The sequence below is a fragment of the Ictidomys tridecemlineatus genome, chromosome 3 (assembly GCF_052094955.1).
Source record: "Ictidomys tridecemlineatus isolate mIctTri1 chromosome 3, mIctTri1.hap1, whole genome shotgun sequence".
NCBI lineage: Eukaryota > Metazoa > Chordata > Mammalia > Rodentia > Sciuridae > Ictidomys > Ictidomys tridecemlineatus.
In genome coordinates, this window is record NC_135479.1 from 174,414,442 (window position 1) to 174,442,243 (window position 27,802).

General features: G+C 48.9%; 1 long non-coding RNA gene across 2 annotated transcripts; it reads right to left on the minus strand.

Annotated features, from left to right (window-relative positions):
* Positions 1-3,115: 3,115 nt before the first annotated feature.
* Positions 3,116-27,473, minus strand: LOC144376446 (uncharacterized). 2 transcript variants are annotated; one of them, XR_013436942.1, is made up of 5 exons: positions 27,355-27,473; positions 21,830-21,906; positions 18,363-18,546; positions 14,681-17,329; positions 3,116-5,134 (listed from the first exon to the last, which is right to left on the minus strand). It is a non-coding gene; the product is annotated as an uncharacterized LOC144376446 (long non-coding RNA). The 2 variants fall into 2 exon arrangements; XR_013436943.1 differs by lacking the exon at positions 21,830-21,906.
* Positions 27,474-27,802: the final 329 nt, after the last annotated feature.

Consider the following 27,802-nt stretch of genomic DNA (forward strand, 5'->3'; position numbering starts at 1 on the left):
AGCAAAGGAGGCTAGGGGTAGGGCTGTGTTTCCCATAGGGAGCTTTCAGGGGGCAGAAGCCAGCAAATTCCACGCCTCTGCCACAGGTGAGTAGATCCTCAGAGAGGGACCTGGACCCAAAGAGGGCCAAAGTATGGCACTGTGTGGGGAAACCCTATGTGCGGAAGCGGGGGCAGAAGTTGCTGGGTGAAAGGGGAGCCAGGTCCCATTGGAGGAGTCCAGGGAGAATCAGAGGGAACGGAGGGTCCCAGCAGTACCAGGTTACCACAGCACAAGGAGAAGAGAGGGGAAGCAGAGAAGTGGCACAACTGAGGGGCCTGGAATCAAGGGACAGGGACATGGACAGAGTCCTGGAGAAGGGCAGCCAGGGCTCAAGCAAGGAGCCAGGTCCAGGAATGGAGAGCCAAGTGCCATGGCCCTGGAAGACCTAGGGAGTCAGGGAGAGGAGAGAGGGGAGCGAGTCGCTCAGGGAGAGGCAGGCTCAAGGTCCAGATCCACTGAAGGGTATCCAGGGTGAAGGGGGGAGGGCCCAGGCTGAGGGAGGCCTAAGAGCCCAGGCAAGGGACAGGGCTACATTTTCCCCGAGGGAGCCAGAAGGGCCAAGAGGCCAGGTCCACTCCCCTGGCTTGGGTGAGTATCCTGGGAAAGGTATTAGGAAAGGGGGCCTGAAAGGGACAGGGACAATAGAAGGGCCAAAGGAGGGCACAGCAGGAAGGGCCGGAGGATGGGTGCTAGTGGGGTGAAGGCCAAGACCCCAATAAAGAGCCCAGGCGAGGGACCTAGAAGAGGGCCCATGCCATGAGAGAGCAGAAGAGGCTGGGGCCAGGCAGGGGGGCAGCACTAGTGGTCTGCAGTGCAGTGAAATCAAGGGGAACAGGGAAGCGGCCCAAGCAAGGGACCAGCAGTCAATGCCCAGGGACGCCCTGGGCAACAAGGATCACCAGAGGCTCAAATGAGGAAACAGGCCAAGGAATGGAGAACCAAGGGCTGGTGCTGGGGCAAGGGGCTCAGGGCAGTGGACGCATGTAGGGCATGATGTAACATGTGGGACATGTTGCGTCAGATAAGAGGAAACCTAACTTGCTGGCTGCTACCCACTTCCCAGTCTTGGGGCCACACATGGCTAGGATGGCGCCTGGCGATCAGCCAGAATGCATTACCGAAGGTTGTGATGAAAAATCGGACCACCTCTAGGATAGGCTCAGAACCCTTCTGTCCTCGTGGACAGCTCGTGTAACTCATTACTGCTTGTAGGATGAGTCTACATGTGAACTCTCCCCACCCTGCTGACCTTTATCCTGATTGGCTCCTATATGTTATATTAGCTTTGTGTGTGTTTTCTCAATAAAGGAGCTTCTGCTTTGATTTGTCTCACTGATGCGTCTGATTGTCCTCCAGCGAGGGAGGGCTGGATGCAGGCGGTCAGTCGACCCTGCCCTTTCTTTGCTTGTCCTGATTGGGGCGTTCTCTCCCCATCTCTCCCGCAGGTCAGGAGGGAACGAGGGCTAAAACCATGGAGGGAATCTGGGGATCTGGTAGGGGAGAAGCAGGATCCAGGACCAAGGTCGCTGCCAGGTGTCAGGGTTCCGGGTGCAGTACCAAGGACCCAGAGAGAACAAGGGGCTAAGGCAGGGCTCTATTTCCCATAAGGCACCCTTTCCCCAATGAGAATCCAGAACCAATAACCACGCAAATGGGACCTGGAAAGAGAAGGGGGGCCAGGAAGAGGGTGAAAGGAGGGCCAAGATGGGTTAGGGTTGGGATCAGGGATCCAGCAGGAGGGAGGCAGATTCAAGTGCCAGTGCCACTGCCAGGTGTCAGGGTTCTGGGTGCAGGACTAAGGGCCCAGGGAGAGCAAAGTGCCCGGGTGAAGGAGTAGGGCTGTGTTTCCCATATGGTACCCTGGCTGAAATGAAAATCAACTGCCAGGGGCAGTGCCAAGCAGACCTGCCAAGGTTTAAGTGCCAGGAGGACAGCGATGGGAGGTCATGGCTCGGGAGTTTGAAGGGTGCAGAGAGGGACAAGAACCAGGATTGAAGTACTAGTCCAGGCAAGGGACCCACTCGACAAAATGAGGATTAGGAACCCAAAGAGCAGGAGGCCTGAGCTCCAGGGAAAAGTGCTAGGGGAAGGAGAGAAAGGGGAGTTGGTACTGCATCTGGAACCCTGCTACAATGAGCAGACAGATGTCAGCAAAATGGCGAGGAGGGGAGTGATCTAGGGGGCTCAAGCAAAGGGCTCCCTGGGCAGACCCGACTCCAACAGACACCATTCGAAGCCAGGCAACACCAGGAATGCGTTCAGGGGCTCAGGTGAGTGGCCAGGCCCAGAGATTGGAGCATGAAGAGTCAGAGTTAGGAGGGCTGGGTTGGGGGTAGGGGCAGCATGCAAGGCTAGAGGGCAGAGGAAGGAAGGGAGGGGGTCATTCAGGCCAAAGTCAGCACAAGGCCAACGTCCACTGCCAGATCTCAGGGCTTGGGCGAAGAAGGAGGCCCATGAGAGGGGCAGGGCTGTTTTCCCTAGGGAGCCTTCAGGGTGCAGAGGCCAGCCAATTCCACTCCTCTGCCCCAGGTGAGTAGAACCTCAAAGAGAGGCCGGGACCAAAGGAGGGCACTATGAGAGGATACCTTCAGGTCAGAATTAGGGGGGTGGTAGTTGGTGGGGAGCCAGAACTCATTTGAGAACCCCTTATTGGGGACCGCAAATCAACTCAAGATGGTGCCTGGCAGTTTGCCAGGAGGAGTGGTTTGTGAGGCAACGCAGCCGAACCATTTAGATAGTGGGGATTCCTTATTGGCTGATTGCTGTATCTAGATGATGCTAATTGAGTCAAGCTGTGTGTAATCAGTTAGGTATATATACCTCAGCTTTCCCGAAATAAAGTGTCTCCTGGTACCTTGGGTGCCAAGTACCTTGAGTTCCTGCTCAGTTCCCACTGCGTTCTTTTGCAATAAACCAGTTCCTGCTTCAACTTTCAAGTTACTTGTCACCTCCCGGTTATTTTGCCCAGCTATACTGCAGCAACCCCTGGCTAGGGAGAAGCAGGGGGAGGGGAGGGTCCAGGCAATACCAGGATATCACAGTACTTTTGTAGGGATAAATGAGGCAAGGCATAGAAGATAGCAAGAAACAGTTTTATTTGGCTGCAGCCAGGTTCAGAGGGCACAGCTTTTGCTGTAATCAATTAATCTCCTGAACCCCAAGTTCAGGGAGTTTCAGAGTTTTATATACAGCATGTAAGGGGAGGGGATCAGAAGCTCACAGTCTGCAAAAATTCCGTAAAAAACAGCTTTCTCTTTCCCTGTTTTGGGAAAGTTAACCCTTCAAGGACAATACCTGAGAAGGGGAGAGCTTCTTCTCCACTTTCATTCCTCCCCCTGCCAGTTGTTAGCATGGAGCCCAGTTAGTAACTTATCTTAAGAATTTAGACATCTCTGTGAATCCACAGCTCAAGGCCAGATCTTGTTTGCACATTTCTGCAAACTACTATGCTGAATATGTTTGTGAAAAACTATTAAGGGGGAGCCCAGCACCTGGAGTGATGGCATCTTTCTGGCCAGTGGCCAACTAAAACAGAGCAATATGAAAATAGGAAGTTTATCTACATTTAACTCTTTTGCAGTGACTCTTTTGCTGACACTACTAAAATCAGATTTTGTAAAGATTTCTGGAGAAGCCCAGTTAACACTTTTCTGTGGAGATAGTGGGTGCCACATCAATTCCCCCTTTAATGATGCTCCCCATAATTTAATCCTTTAAATTTAAGAGCATCATTACCATTACCTTAGCTTAAAGCCTTATACAGTGCCAAAACCTTAGTTGTTGTCATCCTTTCAATAGCAGCTTCTGTAGTGGACTCAGTAGTTTTTATGCACAGTGTAGCTAAATATAAGAGCAATAAACAGGTTAACAACAGAATACCCACTATACCAGTTAAGCTTTTAAATCTACCAAGGGTTGACAACCATCTCTCAAAAGCATGTTTGGGATCCAAACTTTAATGCCCTTCTAGGTATGAACTAGTACATGTACTACTTCTCATGTCTTGTTGGCTATATTCTGAACTGTTTGTCTATTGTCATCCATTTGGATGCAAGAAACTGAGCTGTTGAACTCTCCACATATTTATCTTTCCTCAGCCATTAGGTAATCTAATGCCAGGTGGTTTGGATAGTTAGCCACTGGCATCTGGTTTATTGTGTGGCTAGGAGGTCAAAGGCTCTGGCAGTCAGATTAATAATAGTTTCTAGTACAGATTGTTAGTGAATAATTCTGCTTAACATGTAAATAGGGGTTGTATAACTCCAACCGCCATTTTGTGCCCAGGTAGTGGAACAAGAAGTGACAATAATCCTCTGGGTTGGCCAGTTATCTTCACCCTAAGATTGGTGACCTCCTGAATCAAGTTTCTTTCCAGTGAACCTCTTTTGTCTTTCCAAACAGTCATCCATCTATAGCATTCCTCTGGCAGGACAGGACCTAAATATATGTTTTACCACCTCTTAGTTATAGTGCATTGTCCTGACATATGGTTCACATGATCTCCATGGTTGAAATAGGAGTAGGACAGAATTCCTTAAGGTTATCAAAGGAAACCAAACTAAATAATAGACTAAAATTTTAGTTAGGATAGGTTAAGCAGCATTAATTAACAAAGCCAAACTAGTAACACCAAACAAATCCTAGAAAATTTATCTAAGCAAGAAAAAAAAGGATAAATGAAATTTTTTATTTGTTATCCCACCAGTAGCAAAAACCAAACAAAGAATTAGGTATATATCTAAAAGAAAGGGGTTGCGATACATTATATTATAAGAAGTATCTTAGAGGTTGAAACAGTTCATTAGTCCGGTGGGAAGTTTATCTTTCACAGAGGATTGATCTGCAAGTCTCTCCAGTACAGCTGAAACAAGGCTGTAGTCTCCTCAAGCTTCGGCCATGCATAGACCAGTCAGCTTCTGGAGTGACTGGAGCAGGGCTGTTGTCCTTCTGATCCTCAAGCTTCTATGGTGCTCCTTTTTCTTCGGGATGATCTGCTTCAAGGACATAGCAGCATATAGAGTGCACTCCCAGTCCGCAACTGCAGGCTTCAGTCTGATGTAGTACATCCAGGGACCTATTTCTGCAAACTTTGCTGTAGTTGGGGTAGAGAAAATAATAGTGAAAGGGCCCTTACAAAAAGGTTTAGGTGTTTGAATATTCCATTGTTTGACCCAGACTCAATCTTCATACTTAAAGAAATGTGTGCCTGGGTCAACTTAGTGGCAATCTTTCTCTAACCCAATGGTTGAGAACCTGTAAAGTTTTCCCTAAGGCCTGAAGCTGTTGTCTAAGGGTTAATTCTCCTATCTCTCTTAAGTCTCCCAAAGATCCCCTATTAAGAGGTGGGCCTCAAGTATGTTAGACTATAAGGAGAGAATGCAGTCCTTCTAGAGGGAGTAGGTTTAATCCCCAAGAATGTAATAGGGAGAAGTTCATCACATATAAGTAAGTTTCTGAAACAGCTTATCCAATTAAGACATAAAGTCCTGCACATCCTTTAAACTATACCAGAATTCTGAAGGCTATAGGCAGTATGTAACTTCCATCTAATCTTTAAACTCTTGGTCAGTAATCATATCACCTCTGCACAAAAGCTAGCCCATTGTCTAAGCCAACACTAATTGGTAAGGGAAGGAAGGGGCGGTGCCCAGCAGGGACACCAAGATGAGCCCAGTAGGGGGCCAAAGCAAGGGGGCACCATGTCCAACACAACACAAAGCTACCACACCCAACCCTACAAGACAACACAACCAGAATGCTAAGGGGCCAAACCTAGGAGCAGGCCCCAGGCCTGGAGCTTAACGTTCTGGGGTTAAGGAGGGCTGGCTTGGGTAAGGGGCAACACAAGGCAAGAGAACAGGGGAGGGAACAAAGGGAATTGCAAAAGGCCAAGATCCCTTAAAAGCTCATGTCCACTGCAAGGTATCAGGCTTCAGGACGCCATGGGGGCCTAGATGAGGGGCAGGGCACTGTATCCAATAGGGAGTCTTAAGGGCACAGAGGCCAGCCAATTGCATGCCTCTGCAATCCAGAGAAGTAGACGCTCAAGAAAGGGACCAGACTGACACCCAAGCAGATACAAAGGAGGGCCTTGTGAGGGGAAAAGGGGCCAGCGCCAACATTAACCTGGGTGGCTGGGTGGGAGGGGTCCCGGGACCCATTGGAGAAGCCCAGTCTAGGGAGCTACACTACCTAGGAAAAGCAGCAGGGAGAGAGCTCAAGGGGAAAGAGGGAAGGGGAGGAAGGGGCGGCAGAGGAGGAGGAGAGAGTGGGGTGGGGGGGGCGGCGCAAGGGGGACCACGGGAAGCACGCGCGGTAGGGGGCCCAAGCAAGGGGCCCCCGTCAGACCCGACGACCTGGAGCGACGCCACCCAACGCCACGGCACTCCACAAGACACAACCACGAACACGCTCTGGGGGACCCAGTCCAGGAGCTTAAAGCACCAGGGAGAGGATGGGAGGGCTGGCTGGGCTTAGGGGCAGCATGCAAGGCGAGAGGGCAGGGGAGGGGATCGCGCAGGCCAAGGTCAGCTCAGCGCCCAGGTCCACTGCCAGGTGTCAGGGTTCCTGCAGCCAAGGGGGCCCAGGCGAGGGGCGGGGCTGTGTTTCCCCTAGGGAGCCTTCAGGGCACAGAGGCCAGCTGAAGGCACTCCTCTGCAATCCAGGGGAGTAGATCCTCAACAGAGGGACCTGGACCCTAGCAGGGACAAAGGAGGGCCCTGCGTGTGGAAAGGCTGCCAGCGGCCAGCATGAAGCTGGGTGGCTGGGTGGGAGGGGTCCCGGGACCCACTGGAGGATCCGAGGCTAGGGAGCCACGCGACCTAGGACAAGCAGCAGGGAGAGAGCTCAAGGGGAAAGAGGGAAGTGGAGGAAGGGGCAGCAGAGGAGGAGGAGAGAGTGGGGTGGGGTGGGGGGGGCGGCGCAAGGGGGACCGCGGGAAGCGCGCGCGGTAGGGGGCCCAAGCAAGGGGCCCCCGTCCGAACCGACGACCTGGAGCGACGCCACCCGACGCCACGGCACGCCACGCGACACGACCACGAACACGCGCTGGGGGACCCAGCCCAGGAGCTTAAAGCTCCAGGGAGAGGATAGGGAGGGCTGGCTGGGCTTAGGGGCAGCATGCAAGGCGAGAGGGCAGGGGAGGGAGGGGAGGGGATCGCGCAGGCCAAGGTCAGCTCAGCGCCCAGGTCCACTGCCAGGTGTCAGGGTTCCTGCAGCCAAGGGGGCCCAGGCGAGGGGCGGGGCTGTGTTTCCCCTAGGGAGCCTTCAGGGCACAGAGGCCAGCTGAAGTTACTCCTCTGCAATCCAGGGGAGTAGATCCTCAAGAGAGGGACCTGGACCCAAGCAGGGCCAAAGGAGGGCCCTGCCTGTGGAAAGGCTGCCAGCGGCCAGCATGAAGCTGGTAGGCTGGGTAGGAGGAGTCCCGGGAACCACTGGAGGAGCCCAGGCTAGGGAGCCAGGGGACCTAGGACAAGCAGCAGGGAGAGAGCTCAAGGGGAAAGAGGGAAGTGGAGGAAGGGGCGGCAGAGGAGGAGAGAGTGGGGTGGGGTGGGGGGGCGGCGCAAGGGGGACCGCGGGAAGGGCGCGCGGTAGGGGACACAAGCAAGGGGCCCGGTCCGACCCAACGACCTGGAACGATGTCACCTGACGCCACGGCACGCCACGCGACAGGACCACGATCACGCGCTGGGGGACCCAGCCCAGGAGCTTAAAGCTCCAGGGAGAGGATAGGGAGGGCTGGCTGGGCTTAGGGGCAGCATGCAAGGCGAGAGGGCAGGGGAGGGGATCGCGCAGGCCAAGGTCAGCTCAGCGCCCAGGTCCACTGCCAGGTGTCAGGGTTCCTGCAGCCAAGGGGGCCCAGGCGAGGGGCGGGGCTGTGTTTCCCCTAGGGAGCCTTCAGGGCACAGAGGCCAGCTGAAGTTACTCCTCTGCAATCCAGGGGAGTAGATCCTCAAGAGAGGGACCTGGACCCAAGCAGGGCCAAAGGAGGGCCCTGCCTGTGGAAAGGCTGCCAGCGGCCAGCATGAAGCTGGTAGGCTGGGTAGGAGGAGTCCCGGGAACCACTGGAGGAGCCCAGGCTAGGGAGCCACGCGACCTAGGACAAGCAGCAGGGAGAGAGCTCAAGGGGAAAGAGGGAAGTGGAGGAAGGGGCAGTAGAGGAGGAGAGAGTGGGGTGGGGTGGGGGGGGCGGCGCAAGGGGGACCGCGGGAAGCGCGCGCGGTAGGGGACACAAGCAAGGGGCCCCCGTCCGACCCGACGACCTGGAGCGAAGCCACCCGACGCCACGGCACGCCAAGCAACACGACCACGATCACTCGCTTGGGGACCCAGCCCAGGAGCTTAAAGCTCCAGGGAGAGGATAGGGAGGGCTGGCTGGGCTTAGGGGCAGCATGCAAGGCAAGAGGGCAGGGGAGGGGATCGCGCAGGCCAAGGTCAGCTCAGCGCCCAGGTCCACTGCCAGGTGTCAGGGTTCCTGCAGCCAAGGGGGCCCAGGCGAGGGGCGGGGCTGTGTTTCCCCTAGGGAGCCTTCAGGGCACAGAGGCCAGCTGAAGGCACTCCTCTGCAATCCAGGGGAGTAGATCCTCAAGAGAGGGACCTGGACCCAAGCAGGGCCAAAGGAGGGCCCTGCGTGTGGAAAGGCTGCAGGCGGCCAGCATGAAGCTGGGTGGCTGGGTGGGAGGGGTCCCGGGACCCACTGGAGGAGCCCAGGCTAGGGAGCCACGCGACCTAGGACAAGCAGCAGGGAGAGAGCTCAAGGGGAAAGTGGGAAGTGGAGGAAGGGGCGGCAGAGGAGGAGGAGAGAGTGTGGTGGGGTGGGGGGGTCTGCGCAAGGGGGACCTCGGGAAGCGCGCGCGGTAGGGGGCCCAAGCAAGGGGCCCCCGTCCGACCCGACGACCTGGAGCGACGCCACCCGACGCCACGGCACGCCACGCGACATGACCACGAACACGCGCTGGGGGACCCAGCCCAGGAGCTTAAAGCTCCAGGGAGAGGATAGGGAGGGCTGGCTGGGCTTAGGGGCAGCATGCAAGGCGAGAGGGCAGGGGAGGGAGGGGAGGGGATCGCGCAGGCCAAGGTCAACTCAGCGCCCAGGTCCACTGCCAGGTGTCAGGGTTCCTGCAGCCAAGGGGGCCCAGGCGAGGGGCGGGGCTGTGTTTCCCCTAGGGAGCCTTCAGGGCACAGAGGCCAGCTGAAGGCACTCCTCTGCAATCCAGGGGAGTAGATCCTCAAGAGAGGGACCTGGACCCAAGCAGGGCCAAAGGAGGGCCCTGCGTGTGGAAAGGCTGCCAGCGGCCAGCATGAAGCTGGGTGGCTGGGTGGGAGGGGTCCCGGGACCCACTGGAGGAGCCCAGGCTAGGGGGCCACGAAACCTAGGACAAGCAGCAGGGAGAGAGCTCAAGGGGAAAGAGGGAAGTGGAGGAAGGGGCGGCTGAGGAGGAGAGGGTGGGGTGGGGTGGGGGTGGCGGCAAAAGGGGGACCGCGGGAAGCGCCCGCGGTAGGGGGCCCAAGCAAGGGGCCCCCGTCCGACCCGACGACCTGGAGCGACGCCACCCGACGCCACGACTCGCCACGCGACACGACCACGAACACGCGCTGGGGGACCCAGCCCAGGAGCTTTAAGCTCCAGGGAGAGGATAGGGAGGGCTGGCTGGGCTTAGGGGCAGCATGCAAGGCGAGAGGGCAGGGGAGGGAGGGGAGGGGATCGCGCAGGCCAAGGTCAGCTCAGCGCCCAGGTCCACTGCCAGGTGTCAGGGTTCCTGCAGCCAAGGGGGCCCAGGCGAGGGGCGGGGCTGTGTTTCCCCTAGGGAGCCTTCAGGGTACAGAGGCCAGCTGAAGGCACTCCTCTGCAATCCAGGGGAGTAGATCCTGAAGAGAGGGACCTGGACCCAAGCAGGGCCAAAGGAGGGCCCTGCGTGTGGAAAGGCTGCCAGCGGCCAGCATGAAGCTGGGTGGCTGGGTGGGAGGGGTCCTGGGACCCACTGGAGGAGCCCAGGCTAGGGAGCCATGCAACCTAGGACAAGCAGCAGGGAGAGAACTCAAGGGGAAAGAGGGAAGTGGAGAAAGGGGCTCCTGAGGAGGAGGAGAGGGTGGGGTGGGGTGGGGGTGGCGGCACAAGGGGGACCGCGGGAAGCACGCGGTAGGGGGCCCAAGCAAAGGGCCCCCGTCCGACCCGACGACCTGGAGCGACCCCACCCGACGCCACGGCACGCCACGGGACACGACCATGAACACGCGCTGGGGGACCCAGCCCAGGAGCTTAAAGCTCCAGGGAGAGGATAGGGAGGGCTGGCTGGGCTTAGGGGCAGCATGCAAGGCTAAAGGGCAGGGGAGGGAGGGGAGGGGATCCCGCAGGCCAAGGTCAGCTCAGCGCCCAGGTCCACTGCCAGGTGTCAGGGTTCCTGCAGCCAAGGGGGCCCAGGCGAGTGGCTGGGCTGTGTTTCCCCTAGGGAGCCTTCAGGGCACAGAGGCCAGCTGAAGGCACTCCTCTGCAATCCAGGGGAGTAGATCCTCAAGAGAGGGACCTGGACCCAAGCAGGGCCAAAGGAGGGCCCTGCGTGTGGAAAGGCTGCCAGCGGCCAGCATGAAGCTGGGTGGCTGGGTGGGAGGGGTCCCGGGACCCACTGGAGGAGCCCAGGCTAGGGAGCCATGCGACCTAGGACAAGCAGCAGGGAGAGAACTCAAGGGGAAAGAGGGAAGTGGAGAAAGGGGCTGCTGAGGAGGAGGAGAGGGTGGGGTGGGGTGGGGGTGGCGGCACAAGGGGGACCGCGGGAAGCGCGCGGTAGGGGGCCCAAGCAAGGGGCCCCCGTCCGACCCGACGACCTGGAGCGACGCCACCCGACGCCATGGCACGCCACGGGACACGACCACGAACACGCGCTGGGGGACCCAGCCCAGGAGCTTAAAGCTCCAGGGAGAGGATAGGGAGGGCTGGCTGGGCTTAGGGGCAGCATGCAAGGCGAGAGGGCAGGGGAGGGAGGGGAGGGGATCGCGCAGGCCAAGGTCAGCTCAGCGCCCAGGTCCACTGCCAGGTGTCAGGGTTCCTGCAGCCAAGAGGGCCCAGGCGAGGGGCGGGGCTGTGTTTCCCCTAGGGAGCCTTCAGGGCACAGAGGCCAGCTGAAGGCACTCCTCTGCAATCCAGGGGAGTAGATCCTCAAGAGAGGGACCTGGACCCAAGCAGGGCCAAAGGAGGGCCCTGAGTGTGGAAAGGCTGGGGTGGGGTGGGGGTGGCGGCACAAGGGGGACCGCTTGAACCGCGCGTGGTAGGGGGCCCTAGCAAGGGGCCCCCGTCCGACCCGACGACCTGGAGCGACGCCACCCGACGCCACGGCACGCCACGGGACACGACCAGGAACACGCGCTGGGGAACCCAGCCCAGGAGCTTAAAGCTCCAGGGAGAGGATAGGGAGGGCTGGCTGGGCTTAGGGGCAGCATGCAAGGCGAGAGGGCAGGGGAGGGAGGGGAGGGGATCGCGCAGGCGAAGGTCAGCTCAGTGCCCAGGTCCACTGCCAGGTGTCAGGGTTCCTGCAGCCAAGGGGGCCCAGGCGAGGGGCGGGGCTGTTTTTCCCCTAGGGAGCCTTCAGGGTGCAGAGGCCAGCTGATGGCACTCCTCTGCAATCCAGGGGAGTAGATCCTCAAGATAGGGACCTGGATCCAAGCAGGGGCAAAGGAGGGCCCTTCGTGTGGAAAGGCTGCCAGAGGCCAGCATGAAGCTGGGTGGCTGGGTGGGAGGGGTCCCGGGACCCATTGGAGGAGTACAGGCTAGGGAGCCACGTGACCTAGGACAAGCAGCAGGGAGAGAGCTCAAGGGGAAAGAGGGAAGGGGAGGAAGGGGTAGCAAGAGGAGGACGAGGAGGAGAGAGTGGGGTGGGGTGGGGGGGGCGGCGCAAGGGGGACCGCGGGGAGCGCGCGCGGTAGGGGGCCCAACAAGGAGCCCAGTCCGAAGGACGACCTGGAGTGAGGCCACCAACGCCAAGGCAAGCCGTGGGACATGAGGAAGAACATGTGCTGGGCGGCCTAGCCCAGGAGCTTAAAGCTCCAGGGAGAGGATGGGCAGGGCTGGCTGGGCTTAGGGGCAGCATGTAAGGCGAGAGGGCAGGGGAGGGAGGGGAGGGGAGGGGTGGGGATCATGCAGGCCAAGGTCAGTGCAGCGCCCAGGGCCACTGCCAGGTGTCAGGGTTCCTGCAGCCAAGGGGGCCCAGGCGAGGGACCGAGCTGGGTGAGAGGGGTCCCATTAGTGGAGCCCAGGCTATGGAGTTTCAGGGGGAGCTGAGTGTGTGGTCAGTCCTTGGATACCTCAGCAACAGTGCAACAGATGGGAGGCCCAAGAGGATGTCTTAGCAAGGGTTCTGAAATCCTGAGAAGGGGACAGTGCCAGGGATCTGGTCATTAGTGGTCTGGGGCTCCAGCAAGGAGCCAATCCAGGCCTGGAGATTCATGTTCCAGGGCCCTAATCATGCCTGAGGAGGGTTTGGAGAGATTGGAGAGAGGGCACAGTGAGGATAGATTGGATAGAGAGTGGAGAGAGAGGGCAGTGAGTTTTGGCAGTAGGGGGGAGGGAGGGGAGACAGAGGAGAGAGAGAGGGGAGAGAGAGGGGAGAGTGAGAGCACAAGGTGGATAGTGTGGTCCAGGGGGAGGCAGGCTCAAGGCCCAGTTTCATTGTTTGCTTTCTGGGGTGGGAGAGCATGGCAACAGCTGAGGGAGGCTAAAGGGCCCAGGCAAGGGGCCTGCAGCCCAAGCCCAGGGCTTGCTGGCAACAAAGGCCACCAGAATCTCAGGGGAGGTTCCTGGGTCCTGGAGAAGAGAGGAAAGCAAGCAAGGAGGCCCACATCTGAGGTTTTGAAAACAAGGCCAAGGGGCCTATGCAAGGGGGAGTGCAAATATTCCCAGACAGTGTCCTCATTTAAGGAGATTCTATTGTTCCTCCAGCATGCCAGCTTGGCAGGCTGAGACAGCTGCCTCAGAAATTCTCTTGTCAGGTCCTTGGGGTAGGCTAAGGAATTGGGAGAGCATTGGGGTGCCATGTAATGTCCTGGGATATAGAATGAATGTGTAAATTTTGAAAGCAAGTAGCCCAAGCAAGAAGCCTATGCAATGGAAACACATGGGAATATTCCGCCATGTGCTGAAGCCACAAAACCAAGGCAGAGCCTGGCCAGGTAATGTGCCATGGGAGTAGAGGACAAAACAGGTATAGGATGTCTCCTATAAGTTTCCATGCAAGTGGCTCAATGGAGGATCCCAATCCTGATGCCCATGTAATGTCTCAGGCTAGATGTGTAGGCCCAAGGGAATCCTGGCACCATGGGTCCGAGCAAGAAAACTGCTCATGTAAATAACCCAGTTAATGGACTTGTATTTAGGACACAATTGGGTCTGGTGGATCCACAGAATCAGTGTCTCCATAAGTTCCCATCTGGGATTGTTTCAGTGCTCTGGCCAGGGTAGCACATTAGGTTCCTTGGCAAGGGAATGTCTAACCATTAAGCATTGGGTACTAAAGTTGTGTTTGAAGACTCCAGTTTGTCCTCTTGTCATGGCACTCAATCAGGAGCCTATATAAAGGCATTGCCATATCCTGGTAGAAAGGGAAGGATGTGACTCCGGGAAAATGGATGATTCAAGAATCATGAGCAGGGATTAGGAGTGGGGTTGTTCCAGATAAAGTTCCAGTGCAAGGTTCATGGATGTGGGTCTTGGTGAGCTAAGGTAGAATGCAAGTGACATGGACACATGGTCATGGAATTCTGGAAACACAGGGAAATCCTTTTCAAAATAACCATTTGTTAAGAACATGAAGGTAAAGGTAGGGACTGGTCTGGTCACAGGTCTGGGAAAGAGGATGTGGTAATGGTCTCAAGTTAGAGGCCCAGGCACTAGCCCAGGACATTGGGGCTTGTTTTGTCAGTCACATTCACTTGACTGGGCAACAGAGATAAGAGTCCCTTACAAGGGTCAGGACTGTATCTTGGACAAGTATATAGAATAACTAGCCCATGCAAGCATTGGGGAAATGTACCTAAGGAAAGGGTCTTGTCATTTAGAGTAAGGATGGGAATCTGTGGCCGTGAAAGTTGTACACAATGGCCTGGTAATTTTGTGAGGCCAAATTGTTAAGACCAGGAAGTAAACGTGGCAATGGAATAAGGGCACAGGACTGGTGCAGAGAATGTGGCAGAGGAATGTAGCAAGGGTCCAAAGCAAAAAATCTAGGCAACAAGTGTAAGGAGCCTGTAACACACAAAAGGAAGGGAGGCTGATGCACGGGGGGTGGGGCTTATGGAGTATCTATCTGCAGCTTCTTCCTAAATGGCCACAACTCTTGCACTTCCAGCCACATCTCCATTTTCAATGCCCACACTTGCACTATCCAGCTGGTTCTTATTTCCTGCACTCATACCTACTGTGCACCTGTGGCCTTTCCTCATAATCCTACTTCTCACACTTGAATGGTAGAGCTGAAAGTCTGGATTGCCTGTGATGTTTCCAGCTCTGCTGCTGTGTCTCAATGTTCAGCCCCAAGTGTGACAGAAACCTAGCAGTCCCATGACAATCCAGTCCCAGGAAAACCAAAGTCCTAGTCAATCCTGTATCCACATCCCACCCCACCCCACCACTATATGAGGGAAGGAGACTTACCATCTGAAGCAGGAACATCTCGGCTTGGCCACCAATATAGCTCCTCCTTCTGGAAAGGGCTTCTTCCCCTTCATTTCAGTCACATGATTTTCACACATCAGGTACCCAGAGAGCTTACTGGCTAGGAATGGGTCAAACTGGCTTTTCCTGGAAGTCTGATATGGGAGACTTCCAGAAGCCAATCTTTCTCCTCAAACCTCAGTTTATTCATGTGAGAATGATACAAACCCATAAAAAATGCTGAGCTGTTGACAAAAGTTTTACCTTTGTGGTCCCAGTTACAGTCATATATGACATAACATTTCAGTCAATGAAGATCAGTTTGTAAGTTGTTGATCCCATCAGACTAGATCACCTAGTGATGTAGCCATCTTACTTTATTAGGTCCATACTCTGATGTTTGCATATGGACAAAATTATCTCAGGATGCATTTGTCAGAAAACATTCCATCATAGAGCAATACCATAAATGTATGCCTGTGAGCAAGCATCATTTTGTTCCAGGAAAATCCTTTATATAAATTATTGTTACTTAGATGATTTAAAATTAAAATTGTCTATTTTGTTCCAAAAAGAAAAGCTGCCTAAAATTTTATAGCCTGCCGCCTAAAGCTAGGAGTCTCAATCAGTGATTCCTTGCCTAGCATGCACCAGGCCATAGTTTTAATCACCAGAATGGCAAGAACAAAACAAAACCTAGAGCCTTAGTCTGCTAATTCCACCAACAACATGGGGCCACCAAACCAGAACAAATTCAAGTGAACTTGCTCTTTCTCATCTCACATATGTACTGCTCTATGGTGAACATGTCAATACTGTGTTAACTTCATAGGATCAATAACCCTTCCCCTAAGAACCTCCCTCATGCCCTGCCCTTTATGAGACTCTCTTGATACTCTAGACATTTAGACAATACAAAGTCATAAAACAAATTACATCATGAAACTCAGTTATAACTACTAAATTATCCTAAAATAGAACCAATAATAGAATCTGTTACTTTTTTTTTTTTTTTTAAATCTGGGCAGCCCATGATTAAGGCAATGCCACCATGTTCAGAGGTGAAAGTTCACGAAGTTTCTGACTTTACCAGTGGGTTAATCTAATAGCTGGCTTAATAATTTGAACAGACCACAGGGAGTTGGTGAAGAGTATAGGCATATGGGGCCTGAATGGAGGAAGTAGTTCATTATGGGTTTGCCCTTGAGAACAATTATTTGTCCTTGTCCCCTTCCTCCTCTATCCTGCTTCCCTGCTGCCAAGAGCTGAGCAGCTTTCCCTGACCATATTCTCCTGCCATGATATTCTGCCTCATTTGGGTCCTAGATCAATGGTGCTAACTGACATGGACTGAGTCCTCCGAAACCATGAACCAAAATAAACTCTTTTCTCCAAGTTGCTCTTGTTCAGGTATTTGGATCACAGCCATGAAATGCTAACATAGTATCTTTATATTTTTTTTCATGTGAGGTTATTTTTTTTTATTTTAGTTTTCATTGTCAATGGACCTTTATTGTATTTATTGATAAGTGGTGCTGAGAATCGAACCCAGTGCCTCACACATGATAGGCAAGTGCTCTGCCACTGAGCCACAACACCAGTCCTGAACTTATTCTTAAAAAAATATTTAGCAAATATATAAAAACCTCAATCACATAACCACAAATATTGACTTAATAAAATTATTAGTTACACCACCAGAAATATACTATTTGCCTGAGTCTCTGATCCTCACAATTAATATCCTGGAGGCTTTAACCTATACGAACTTGATGACAAGTACCAATACAAAAGTATTTTAATTCTTTAAATACATAACTGAAATTATTATTAATTTTAAGATAAAGGCACTTGGCTTATTTTTCTGTGAAATCTTTATACTGAAAATATAAATGAGCTTCCCAGTAAGGAAATGTCCATCAAGTGGCAAAATTCATTAACATGAACCAATAACAAATGTATTCCTTAAGTACATCTTATATTCATTTTTCTTAGAAAACCTGTATTCAACCATTTGAGTTAACAGTAAATGGAAATTAAAGTTAATTGTTCCATTCCATCTTATAGAAGAGAAAACTCAACTATTACTAACAATTAAGCATAAAAACCAAAGTTCCTAAGCACTATAACTATATAGTTAGGAATACAACTATTTTACTTCATTTGGCAAATGTTGTTGGTACTTAACCATGTGCCAGACATTACAAATAACTTCTACTGAATTTCCATTACAATCCTGATGTGGGTCCATTATTTCTATGATTTTGAAAACACAATTGACCAAAATTTTTATAACTCTCATGTCAATATCATGTGGTCAATGCCCACAGGTCAAGGTCAAACTCCAAAGCAAGACAGCCAAGAAACCCATCAAGGGATCTGACACAAGAAAGAGGGTCTACCTTGTTACATCTGTGTGGGCCAGGCCACCTAATACCACTTCCCTTCCAATTCCCTCTTGCAGAAGCTCCTCACCCCCAACGACATACCCTGTGTGCATTTTCATCTGCACTCACCCTAGGACTTTGTCCAGTGGGTTCTTCCCCTGAGTACTCACAGTTTGTAGAGACCAAGAAGGGCACTGGCTTTAGCTGGGGAGGTGAAGGAAGGAGGTGTGAAAATAGTCCAATTTCACTCGAAGGGTCAAAGCTGAAGAACAAATGGAAGAGCTCATGGATGCCAGGCCTGGGAAGAACCTCAGTGTCCAGTGTACTATCCCGCTGCTTCCTCACAACCCTCTGCTCAACCACTTTGCAATTTACTGCACTATCTACTAATTTATTTCCTATTGCCCATCTCTCCCCTACCAGAGAATATACCCAGGTAAGGGCAGCATTTTTCTTGGTAAGGAAACTACTAAAGTAAGGGCCCTGAAGCCTAGGCAGAAAGAATCATGTTATGATTTGGACATGAAGTGTCCTGAAAAGTTGTGAATGCACAATTATTCAAGGTGAAATGATTAGACTTAGAGCTGTGACCTAAATGGGTTCACCTTATTTTGATTAGAGTAATCACAGTGTGGGGGAATCATAAGCAGGTGGGGTATGATTGAAGGAAGTGGGTCACTGGATACCTTTCCCTGTGGTCTCTTCCCCTTTCCCTGTCTCCTGGCCAAAATCAATGGGGTAGCACTCCTCCATCATGCCCTTCCACCATGACATTCTGCCTCATTTTTGGGCCCAGAGCAATGCAGAAAGTCTACCATGGATTGAACCTCTAAAACTATGAGCCAAAATAAAATTTTAGTTCTTTACGTTGTTCTTGTCATGTACTTTGTTGTTAGTGACAAAAAACCTGACTAACACAGGCCACAAGCCTTGTCTAAAGAAGGTGAAGGATACAGGAATACACAGACTAGAAAATGCCTCCTTGGAGAGCCAACCAGTAAATAATTCTGCCTCGTGAATCATCCAGTCTGCACCACTATTCAACTGTGCTCCTGTGCCAAAAAAGCAGTCATGACTGTTCCAATAAAACCTTACTTAGAAAAACATGTGGCAGGCCAAATTTGACTCACAGGTAGTCATTTCCTAAATGAAGTTCAAGGACAGAGAAAAATGCCATGATAGAGTTTCACGGATCTGTCAAACAGCAACAACAACAATGGCAGAGGTTTTACAAAGCCTAATAGTGACACAAAATCCTGAAAATAATGCCCCAGGCTGGGTATGGTGGCTCTTACCTGTAATTCCAGCAGCTCAGGATGTTGAAGCAGGAGGATTATGAGTTCAATGCTACCCTCAGCAACTTATAGAGGACATAAGCAATTTAATGAGACCCCCATCTCTAAGTAAAATATTAAAAATGTTGGGTAGGTGATTCTGTAGTTAAGCAGTTAAGCATCACTGGGTTCAAATCCTTGGTACCTAAAAAAAAAAAAAATAAATGACACCACATATCCAGCTAGAGACAAGATCATAAATGTAAACAATAGGAACCTGAATCTAACCTCACAGCCTCAGGAACATATTTTATAAGGTCAACACCCACTTGACCTGAATAACAGTTTAACACATGTGCAACTGAATTCTATAACCAGCTTCATGGCGGTGAGCTAAAAGTCAAAAGCACTCAGGGACCAGACAGGAGTGCTGAAGAACATTTCTACTACCTGATGATACCTGCACCAATTTAGCAAAAGGAAAAAAAAGGAAGTAAATGAAAATTTATGATTCCTCATTCTCATGAAAATCATTAGAAAAGTCATTGAATCAGCAATAACCTTGTATAAAAGTACCTTTCAGAGCTGGGGATATTGCTCAGTTAATAGAGTGCTTGCCATGCCTGCAAACCACCCTGGGTTCAATCCCCAGCATCTCACACACACACACACACACACACACACACACACACACACACACACACACACACAAAAGTCCCTTTCACAACATACAAAAAAAATTCAAGTCCTCAAGAACAAACAACATAAAAACATACAGACCCACACTTCAATAAGGGGCACATGTGGTGACTGGAGTGAACACATGCTTTGCATGGGTCAAAAAAAATTAATTTTGAGAACAAGATGTCACAATGAATGTAATTTTAATCAATATCATAATGTTTGGGGGTAAGATACAGTTGTTGGAAAAGATTTTTGAAGAGGCGTGGAGAAGGAGGTGAAACTTATAAAAGAGTAGCTATGACCAGTGGGAACCCAGTGGGAATGCTCTGTCTATTTCTGGACCCCACAGCCATGCTGGCAAGAGCAAACAGGCTTTTTCTGGGTGGAGGGGAGTGGTGAGGGCAATGCTGGGGATGGAACTCAGGGTCACTCTATCATGGAGCAACTCCCATGGCCATTTTGTAAGTTGTAACAGCATTTTGTAAGTTGCTGAGGCTGGTTTCCAACTTGCAACCCTGTTGCTTAAGCCTTTCAAGTCACTAGAATTACAGGCATGGTCCACCAGGCTAGTCGGGTTCTTCATCTAAGAACTCATTCTCTCTACCCACTTTTCCCTTATAGCTCATGAGTAGCTTTTTCAGACTCCAGAATGTACAAAGGCTTGGAATTATGGCACCTATGTCTACCTGTTCATGGGTTGATCCTGGAACCAGGGCAGAGGGTGGCTTGGTTTTGATGCTGGGCTGTGTGTTATGTAACTATGAAATGATTCTAAATACTTCTAAAGTTTGATGTTTTTGGAGCATGTTTCCTCCTTGCTAGAACATGGTGTGTTACCAGACCTCCTATATCCCATCAGACTCCCCACGTGTCAGCTACTGATCTAAACTACTGAGCTTCAGAAAAGATCCCAGCTTAAGAGTTTGACAGACAGCTTGAGAGTTTAGGTTAAGGAAGAGCCACACTCTCTCATGGGAAAGCCCATGACACTTCTCTGAAAGCCTAGAGCCAAGCAGTGACAAGGCAAGTCCTCATCAGCTGTGAATAAATTTTAGAAGCCTTAGCCACCAATACCACCTGCTACCAACTAGCAATAAGAGACCTTACCTGTTATGGTGACTGTCCATCAAGGTGATCAATCTGACTTTCTCCAAGAACTGTTTCTATACAGAAAAACCTCAGCTTCAATGAGACTTTATTTTTCACAAGGCCTGTTTCCATATTAATTGAACAAGTGGGCTTTAAAAATTTTGGAAACCCTATTATGTGGTTAAAGTACTTCCTCTACATGGTGTATTCTATGAGGATATTTTCACATTATTCTTTCTCCTCTGAGCATTGCAAACCTACACAACTATTTTCATTCTTTTTCAATAAACTCTGGTCTGGGGATGTGGCTCAAGCGGTAAGCACACTCACCTGGCATGCGTGGGGTGCTGGGTTCCATCCTCAGCACCACATAAAAATAAAATAACGATGTTGTGTTCACAAAAAAACTAAAAAATAAATATTAAAAAATTCTCTCTCTGGGGCTGGGGATGTGGCTCAAGTGGTAGCGCGCTCGCCTGGCATGCGTGCGGCCCGGGTTCGATCCTCAGCACCACATACCAACAAAGATGTTGTGTCCGCCACTAACTAACTAACTAAATAAATAAATATTAAAAAAAATATTCTCTCTCTCTCTCTCTCAAAAAAAATCCTACTGCCACTGTCTCTATTGAATGCTTTAATACCTTGCTTAAATAAAAGCTTCAGTTGCTTACTAAACCCTTAAAACAGAGACAAAGACCAAAGTTCTATAGCAGGCTATAAAATCATTAAAAAAATAGAGAGCCAGCAGAGCCTTGTAATCCCAGCAACATGGAAAGCTAAGGCAGGAGATATGCAAGTTCAAACCTAGCCTCAGCAACTTAGTGAGACACTGTCTTAAAATAGAAAGTAACTCACCAAGGCCCTGTCTCTAAATAAAATATAAAAAAAAAAACTGGCTGGGGATGTGATACAGTGGTTAGGTGCCTATGGGTTCAATCCCCAGTATCAAAAACAAAGAAATAAAGATATAGATACAATAGTGATACTCCTATGAAAACATTACTACCAGTAAGATCACCAATACATCTTATTATAGATAAGTTACCACTGATTATCATAAACACTTGAAAAGCCTTAATTGAAAAACATGAGAAGGCTGGGGTTGTGGCTCAGTTGTAGTGAGCTTGCCTGGTAGGTGTGAGGCACTGGGTTGGATTCTCAGCATCACGTATAAATAAAAAAATAAAATAAAGGTCCAATGACAATAAAAAATATTTAAAAAACATGAAAGCCTTGCCCAGTGGTAACCATATGTAATTCCCTCTCAATCACTGGGGGAATAAGGAGGGAAGAAAGAAAGTTAGTGAACAACAGCCTGGGCAATTTAGGCCTTGTGCCAAAATAAGCAATAAAATCTGCCCTGGCCAAGCCAGGAGAGGTAGTGGAAACCTATAGTCTCAGTGGCTTTTGAAGCTGGGGCGAGAGGATTGATAGTTCAAAGCCAGTTTCACCAATTTAATGAGTCAGCAAGCAAACCAGTGAGACCCTGTCTGTAAAAAAATATTTAAAAAGGGCTGGGGATATGGTTCAGTGCTTAAGCGCCTGGGGGTTCAATCCCCAGTACAAAACAATACAAACTCAAAGGCTATAGCTCAGTGGTAAAACTCCCCTGCATTTAATCCCCAGTATCAAACACACACACACACACACACACACACACACACACACACACACACACGAATGAATGTCCAACTTGTTAATGAGGTACACACCTTTTTAGCAACTCTGCAAACTGAGGAAGGAGGAACCAAAGTTTTAAGCCAGTCTCAGCAACTGAGGGAGACACTGTCTTAAAATAGAAAGCAAAAAGGACTTGAATGTAGCTCAGTGACAGAGAATATCTGGATTCAACCCCGAAATGACTACCAGGGGAGAAAAAAACAAAACAAAACAAAACAAAAAACAGAATATTGGCCCATGAGTGAAGCTCTGAATTTAATCTCCAGTTCTGCCAAAAATAGAAGACATATATTATCATTCATTAAATTGTTAAAGTGGGCTGGGGTTGTAACTCAGTGGTAATGTACTTTCCTAGCATGCTTGAGGCACTGGGTTCAATCCTCAGCATCACATAAAACAATACACAAACAAAATAAAGGTACTGTGTCATCTATAATTTAAAAGAAAACATTAAAAGACATTCTTTAAGTTATAAGAATACTACAAAACAAATATCTTTATAAACAAGAATAACAACTTAGAACTCAATGGGGAAACACTCATTAGGAATAGGGGAGGGGGTTAGGGGTTGGGGGATGCTTGGCATGGCATTGCATGTAAACTCTAGACATTAAACCCAGGGCCTCCACACATGCTCAACATTGACCTTTTACCCTCAGCACAGAAAACAGCAATTGTTAAAAATATATGACACCTAGGAATAAACTCTCATGCAATCTCTACAGTTATAAAAATGCAAAACTTTCGGGCTGGGATTGTGGGTCGCCTAGCACGTGGGAAGCCCCAGGTTTGATCTTCAGCACCACATAAAAATAACTAAAGATATTGTGTCAAACTACAACTAAAAAAAACAAACTGCAAAACTTTCCTGATACCTTTTTAAATGATGCAAAACTTCACCCAACTAGAGTCAAACCTCTATTTGGATGAAAATTATAAAGAAAATATTAAAAGACAAAAGCCTAAACCTAGACACAGAAGGTACCAACCTGTAGTCCGAGATGCTCAGAAAACTGAGACAGGAAGACAACTTGAGCCCCAAACTTTAAAGCTAGCCTGGACAACATAGGAAGACCCTCTTCCAGAAAAAGAAAGAAAGAATGAAAACAAACAACAACAAATATGAAATAACTCTACTCAGCAGGTGAGGCAGAAGGATAAAAAGTTGCAGGCTAGCCTGCTTCTAAATAAAAAATCAAAAGGGCCAGGGATGAAGTTCAGTGAGTAGTAGTTCACTCCTGGGTCCAATCCCTAGTTTCAGCAAAAAAAAAAAAAACAAAACAAAACAAAAAAACAACCATAAAGCAATTCACAAAGTACGGGGCAGGCTGGCATAGTGACAGCATGTGTAATCCCAGCAGAACTTGGGAGGCTGAGGCAGGAAGAGCACAAATTCAAAATCAGCATCAGAAATTTAGTGAAGCCTTAAGCAACTCAGACAGACCCTGTCTCTAAATAAAAATAAAAAACTGGATGAGGATGTGGATCAGTGATAAAACTCCTCTGGGTTCAATCAGCAGTATCAAATGCACACAAAACACAACACAATGAATGTCCAGCTGGTTAAAGAGGTACACTCCTTTAATCCCAGCAACTCAGCAAAATAAGAAAGGAGGAACGGAAGTTTGAAGCCAGCCTTGGCAACTGAGGGAGACACCATCTTAAAATAAAAAGTAAAAAGGGCTTGGCATTTAGCACAGTGGCAGAGAATCTCTGGGTTCAACCCCTAAATCCCAACCAGAAAGAAATAAGGTGGCCTATGAGAGCAACTCTGAGTTTAATCCCCAGTTCCGCCAAACATAGAGCATGTAATATTATGATTAGTTAAATTAAGTCATAAGAATGCAACAAAATAAATATCTTTATAAACAAGAATAACCAGTTAGAACACAATGAGAAGAAACTCATTAGGAATAGAGGAGGGGGTGAGGAGTTGGGGGGGGAGAGTTGGTGTCTCACTGTATGTGAACTCTAGACATTAAACCCAGGGCCTCCACACGTGTTCAATATTCACCCTATACCCTCAGCACAGAGAACAGCAATTATTAAAAATATATGACACCTAGGAATAAACTCTCATGCAAGCTCTACAGTTATGATACTGCAAAACATTCCCCAAATGATAAAAAACTTCACCCTATTGAAGTCAAACCTCTTTTTGAATGAAAATCCCAAGAAAAACAAAATACAAGTGTCTAAACCTGGACGCAGAAGGTACCAGCCTATAGTCCCAGCTGCTCAGAAAGCTGAGACAGGAGGACAACTTGAACCCAAAACTTTTAAGACTAGCCTGTACAACATAAGAAGACCTTCCAGCAAAAGAAAACAAACAACAACAACAAATATGAAATAACCTCTCCAGAGGTAAGGGAGTACAATGAAAAGTTCCAGGCTAGCCTACCTCTAAACGAAAAATAAAAAAAGGCCAGGGATAAAGCTCAGTGGGTCCAATTTCTAGTTCCAGAAAATAATAATAATAATAATAAAAGAACTTTAAAGCAGTTCACAAACAACAGGATAGGCCCCCAAACAAACAAACAAACAAAAGATATATGTACAATAGAAACACTCCTGTGGAAACATTACTACCAGCACCAACCACCAATACAACTTCCTATACAGAAGATTACCATTGATTATCATAAACACTTTAAGGGAAAAGTCTTCATTAAAAAAACGTGAGAGGGCTGGGGATGTGGCTCAAGCGGTAGCTCGCTCGCCTGGTATGCGTGGGACCCGGGTTCGATCCTCAGCACCACATACCAACAAAGATGTTGTGTCCTCCGAGAACTGAAAAATAAACATTAAAAATTCTCTCTCTCTCTCTCTCTCTCTCTCTCTCTCTCTCTCACTCTCTCTTTAAAAAAAAAAAAAACAAAAACAAAAAAAACGTGAGAGCCAGACACAGTGATGACCATGTGTAATCCCCTCTCAGCAACTGAGAAGGAACTAAGCCACTAAGGCAGGAGGAATGAAATTTAGAAAGCAGCCTGGGAATTCAGACCTTCTGCCAAAATAAGCAATGAAAATTGTCATGGCTGATCCAGGCAAGGTGGTGCACACCTGTAATCCCAGTGGCTCAGAGGGTAAGGCAGGAGGATTGTGAGTTCAAAGCCAGCCTCAGCAACTTAGTAAGTCACTAAGCAACTCAGTGAGACCCTGTCTCTAAATAAAATGTTGTAAAAGGGCTGGGGATGTGGCTCAGTGCTTAAGCGGCCTGGATTCAATCCCTCCTAAAAAAAACAACCGACCAACCAACCAAACAAACAAACAAACAAAAAACCACATAGCTATAGCTTAATGGTGAACCTCCCCTGGGTTGAATCCCCAGTATCAAACACACACACACACACACACACACACACACACACACACACACACACACACGAGAGTACGCACATGCGTGTGCATTTTGGGAGGCACACACACAAAGGAATGAATGTCCAGCTGGTTACAGAGGTACACTCCTTTAATCCCAACAACTTGGCAAATTGAGGAAGGAGGGATCCCAGTTTGAGACCAGCTTCAGCAATTTAGGGAGACACTGTCTTAAAAAGTAAAAAGGGGGGATGGGTGGTGGCTCAGTGGTAGAGCGATTACCTAGCACTTGCAAGGCCCTGAGTTCCACCCTTGGAACCACTTAAAAACAAAGCAGAGGATCCAACTACAACTAAAAAAAAAAAAAAAGAAAAGAAAAGAAAAGAAAAGAAAAGAAAAATATCTGGGTTCAACCGCCAAATCCTCACCCCCCCAAAAAAAAGCAAGCCCTTGAGTTCAGCTCTGAATTTAATCCTCAGTTCCACCAAAAATAGAGAACGTATATTATCATTCATTAAATTGTTTAGGTCACAAGAATGCTAGAAAACAAATATATTTATAAACAAGAATAACCAGTTAGAACACAATGGGAAAAAACTCATTAGAAATAAATGAGAGGGGCTGGAGATGCGGCTCAAGTGGTAGCGAGCTCGCCTGGCATGCGTGCAGCCCGGGTTAGATCCTCAGCACCACATACAAACAAAGATGTTGTGTTCCCTGAAAACTAAAAAATAAACATTGAAAGATTCTCTCTCTCTCTCTCATAAATGAGGGGTTGGAGGGTTGTGGGGGTGGTTGGCGTAGTGCCACACCTGAACTCTAGACATTAAACCCAGGACCACCCCACATGCTTAACATTCACCCCATACCCTCAGCATAGAAAACAGCAATTGTTAAAAATATATGACACCTAGGAATAAACTCTCATGCAAGCTCTACAGTTGTAAAACTGCAAAATGTTTCTGAAATGATGAAAAACTTCACCCAACTGGAGTCAAACTTTATTTGGATGAAAATCTTAAGAAAAACAAAATACAAACACCTAAACCTGCTCACAGAAAGTACCAGCCTGTAGTCCCAGCTGCTCAGAAAGCTCAGACAAGAGGACAACTTGAGCCCTGAACTTTAATGCTAGCCTGGACCCCTTCCATAAAAAGAAAACAAAAAGCAACAACAAATATGAAATAACTCTACTCCAGAGGTGAGGCAGTAGGATGAAAAGTTCCAAGCTAGCCTGCCTCTAAAGAAAAAATTTTAAAAAGGCCAAGGATAAAGCTCAATGGTAGAACACATCTAGGTGTAATTCCTAGTATGGGAGGGGGGGAAAACCATAAAACAATTAACAAAGAAAGGAAAGGCTGGGCAAGGTGGCACATACTCTGGTATTCTCAGTAGAGCTTAGGAGGTTGAGACAGGAGTGCAAATTCAAAGCCAGTCTCAGCCATTTAGCAAGGCCCTCAGCAACTTAGCTAGATCCTGTCTTTAAATAAAATATAAAAAACTGGCTGGGAAAGTGGTTCAGTGGTTAATCTCCCTGGGGTTCAACCCCTGGGGCCCCCCAAGAAATATAAAATAGAAAGACAGAATGTTCTATCACTCAGGGGCTGAACAAAATGCAAAGGAAGTCTACCTACTGAACCGGCAGAGATGTAAGGACTGACAACCCTGTTTCTGGACCTTGGGTACTGACCCAGTGATTTCACTTCCACAAACTCATTTTGAAGACTTAGGGCCAATTCAACAAATATATTCCAAAAACTCTCTTAAATAAGGACAAATAAAGTAGGCAAAGTGACTCATGACTATGATCCCAGGTACTCAGGAGCATGAAACTTCGGGATACCTATTTTAGGACAATCTCAAGCAAGGTAGTGAGACCCTGTTGATTCAGAATAAAAAGTAAAATAAATAATAAAAATGGGCTGAGGGGGCTGGAGTTGTGGCTCAGTGGTAGAGCTCTTGCCTACCATGTGTGAGACAAGAAGTTCAATTCTCAACACCTCATATAAACAAACAAAATAAGGATCATTGACTACTAAAAATATATTTTTTTAAAAAAATGGGCTGGAGATGTAGCTCAGTGATAAAGTAGTCCTAGGCTCAATCCCCATTAGCAAAAATAGTTTAAACAAAAAACCGGCAGATCACTATAAGAAAATATCTGTGCATTGGCTCATTCAGGCTTCTAAAACAAAACCCCAATGCACCTCTGACTTACAAACAACCATTTATTTCTTACCGTTTTGCTGGGGTAGAAGTTGGAGATTGAAGACTGCTTCCAAATTGCTTAGACACCTTCCTGTAGGCTCCTTACAAAAGGGAGAATCAATCTGGGACTCCTTTGTATGGGCGCATCCATATCCTGGGGTGGGGACTTCACCCTCATGGTTAAAGGCTCCTCCCCTTAAGAGATAAGTTTCAGCACTGCTAATGGTACATTTCTGGCATCACCACTCCCTCAATAGGGCGGAATAAATTAGAGTGCATCCAAACAAAATATCACTCAACCTTTGAGAAGTTATTTAGACCATGAGGCAAACAAACTTTTCATGTTTTGAGAAAACTAAGAAAATCCAAACACCACCAGTGTGACAATAATAATGAATTACCGTTGATAGTCTTCAGTATTTATGAAAACTTAGCTTTGAGAGATACAAAATAGAACATTTAATGCAATGGTTTTTCTG